Source organism: Gossypium hirsutum, chromosome D02 (assembly GCF_007990345.1).
Source record: "Gossypium hirsutum isolate 1008001.06 chromosome D02, Gossypium_hirsutum_v2.1, whole genome shotgun sequence".
Taxonomy (NCBI): Eukaryota; Viridiplantae; Streptophyta; class Magnoliopsida; order Malvales; family Malvaceae; genus Gossypium; species Gossypium hirsutum.
This window is the reverse complement of record NC_053438.1, coordinates 52,195,435-52,198,786: the sequence shown is the minus strand read 5'-3', so window position 1 is coordinate 52,198,786 and position 3,352 is coordinate 52,195,435. Positions and strand designations below refer to the sequence as shown.

Genomic DNA, 3,352 nt, shown 5'->3' with positions numbered 1-3,352 from the left:
ATTTGGTTTTTTTAGCTTTATTTAACTTAGTTGTATTTAATTTTTACAGGTTTGCCATCAGTTTATGAGAAGAGGCGTCCCTGCTAACAAAAAGTATCCTTTTGACCGAGAGATTGAAAGAACTTTGTGAAGGAGAATAAGGGAGTTATGTAATATGACTAAGGAAGGAAATAATCCTAGCCTAAATGATCCTGGTCTCAACGACGATCCCATTGTTCAGGATGTTAATCCTCCTATTCATTGTGTGATAGATGATCGAAACAGACTAATTTGAGAACATGTTGTTCCAATTTTGGATGATTTGAATCTAGGATTAGTGAGACCACACATACAAGCTCAATAATTCGAGTTGAAACCAGTAATGTTTCACATGTTGCAAATAGTAGGATAGTTTGGTGGATTACCCGCTGAAGATCTAAGACTACATTTAAGACTTTTTGTAGAATTCTGTGACTCATTTAGACAACAGGGTGTTCCTGAAGACTCCTTGCGACTCTAATTGTTTCCATATTCCTTGAGAGATCGTGCAATAACATGGTTGGATGCTTTGCCGTTGAGAACAATGACAGCATTGAATGATCTTTTCCAAAGTTTTTGCTAGGAAATAATCCACTAAATATGAAGGCAAAGCTTAGAAATGACATCACATCTTTTCGAGAAGTGGAGGATGAAACGTTATATGAAGCTTGGGAATGATTTAAAAAATTCTTTCAAAAATGTCCGATGCATGGATTTTAGCATTGGATGCAGATAGAGATATTTTATAATGGGTTGAATGCGCATACGAGGATGGTAGTTGATGCTTCTACCAATGGTACCTTGTTGGATAAATCTTATAATAAAGTGTATAAGATCTTGGAAAAAATTGCAAACAATGATTATCAATATCCTATCACAAGAGTTAGGATGGGTAAGAAAGTTACTGGTACCATGGAGCTTGATGCAATCATTTCGTTGACATCCCAAGTATCTTTTTTTGCTAATATGATCAAAACAATGAAGAGGCTTATTGTAGTCGAGGAGATGAAATCAGTTGAATTATCGTGTGTTTATTACGGTGAAGACCATGTGTTTGATGAATGCCCATGAAATCCACCATCTGTATACTACATGGGTAATTTTAACCGAAATAATAACCCTTATTCTTAGAATAAAGGGTGGAAGCAGCATCCAAACTTTAGTTGGAATAATCAAGGTGCAGGGAATTTAAACAATGTTGCGAGACAGAATGCTAATAGTGCATTGCCTGGTTATAATCATCCTATGCCGAGGCAAAATGTTCAATAGGGTCAAGAATTATCTTCTACCTCCGTTGAAGCCTTGCTGAAGGAATATATGGCCAAGAATGATACTGTAATTTAGAGCCAGGTTGCGTCCCTCAGAGCTCTTAAGAATCAAGTGGGACATATATCGAATGTTTTAAATTTGAAGCCACAATGAGTATTGCCAAACGATACTGAGAATTTGAGAACACAAGGGAAGGAATAGTGCAAGGGAATCACTCTCAGAAGTGGGACACAATTGAATGATATTGTCCAAGACAATACTGTAGAAGATGACAACTCCAGACTCAACCATGGAAAGACTTCAGAGTTAATTGAAAAGCATGCTAAACCTGAAAAGGGTAAATAGAAGAATGTTGCAGCAGAATCACATCATGCTGCAAACAAAAATGCCACAACAAAAAAATATCAGCTGCCTGAAGGACGACTACCTTTACCTTTTCCTCAATGATTCTATAATTTCAAACAAGATGTTCAATTCAAAAGATTTTTGGAAGTCTTAAAGCAAATCTAATTATGGAAAGCTTATGAAAGATATACTGTCTAAGAAGCGCAGATTGGAAGAATTTGAGACAATTGCTCTCACTGAAGGGTGAATAGCAATGTTGATGAATAAATTACCTCCAAAGTTGAAGGACCCGGGGAGTTTCACTATCCCATGTTCAATTGGAAATCATTATGTTAGTAAGGCATTATGTGATTTAGGAGCAAGTGTAAATCTAATGCCTATGTCTATTTTCAAGAAGCTAGGAATTGGGAAAGCAAGACCTACTACCGTTATGTTGCAACTGGCTGATCGATCCTACACACATCCGGAAGGTAAAATTGAATATGTGATGGTAATAGTAGATTAGTTTATTTTTCCTGCAGATTTCCTTATTTTAGAATGTGAAGCTGACCAAGATGTGTCAATTATTCTTGAAAGACCTTTCTTACTATTGACGGGACTTTAATTTATGTGTAGAAAGGCGAACTGACCATGAGGGTAAATGATCAGTAGATTACTTTCAATGTATTTGATGCCTTGAAATGCACTAATAAGAATGAAGAATGCCACGCCGTTGGTATAATCAGATTGTCGTCACTCCTAATGACCAAGATAAGACCATCTTTACGTGTCCTGATGGAACCTTTGCATTTAGACGGATGCCATTTGGGTTATGTAATTCCCCGGCAACCTTTTAGCATTGTATGATGGTCATATTCTTGAACATGGCGAAAAACTTCCTTGAAGTCTTCATGGACGATTTCTCTATGTTTGACAATGATTTTAAGGATTACTTAAAAAAATCTAAAATTGGTTTTGTGTTGTTGTGAAGAAACAAATCTTGTTTTGAACTAGGAAAAATGCCATTTCATGGTTCATGAAGGAATTATTCTTGGGCATAGAATATTGCAGCGAGAGATTGAAGTGGACAAAGAAAAAATTGAAGTAGTAGAAAATTTTCCACCTCGCACAAGTTTCAAGGGTATTAGAAGTTTTTTAGGTCATGCGAGATTTTATAGAAGATTTATTAAGGATTTCTCGAAGATATCTAATCCCTTGTGCACCTTTTTGGAGAAAAGTAGATCTTTCAATTTTGATGAACATTGCTTGGTTGCTTTCGAAGAAATGAAGAAACGACTGGTAGCAGCACTAGTTGTAATAGCTTTGGATGGACACTGCATTTTGAACTCGTGTGTGACGCTAGCGATTATGCTATGGGAGCAGTGTTGGGGAAAAGGAAAGACAAAGTACTACATGCAATATAGTATGCAATCAGAACCTTGACGGATACGCAGCTTAACTATACCACCATAGAAAAGGAGTTATTGGTTGTGATGTTCGCATTCAATAAATTCTGCTCTTATTTGGTTGGTACCAAGGTCACAGTCTACACAGATCACTCTACTATTAAGTATTTGGTGAGTAAGAAAGATGCCAAACCAAGATTGATTACGTAGATCCTCTTATTGTAGGAGTTCAACTTGGAAATTAAATATCGAAAGGGGATTGAAAATCAAGTGGCTCATAATCTGTCGAGGTTAGAATCTGGAAATGAATATGGTAATGACAAACTTATTAAAGA

The 3,352-nt window shown here is 36.4% G+C and overlaps 1 non-coding gene across 1 annotated transcript; it reads right to left on the bottom strand.

Moving 5' to 3' along the window:
* Positions 1 to 627: 627 nt before the first annotated feature.
* Positions 628 to 734, bottom strand: LOC121215059 (small nucleolar RNA R71). Its single transcript, XR_005910795.1, has one exon. It is a non-coding gene; the product is annotated as a small nucleolar RNA R71 (small nucleolar RNA).
* Positions 735 to 3,352: the final 2,618 nt, after the last annotated feature.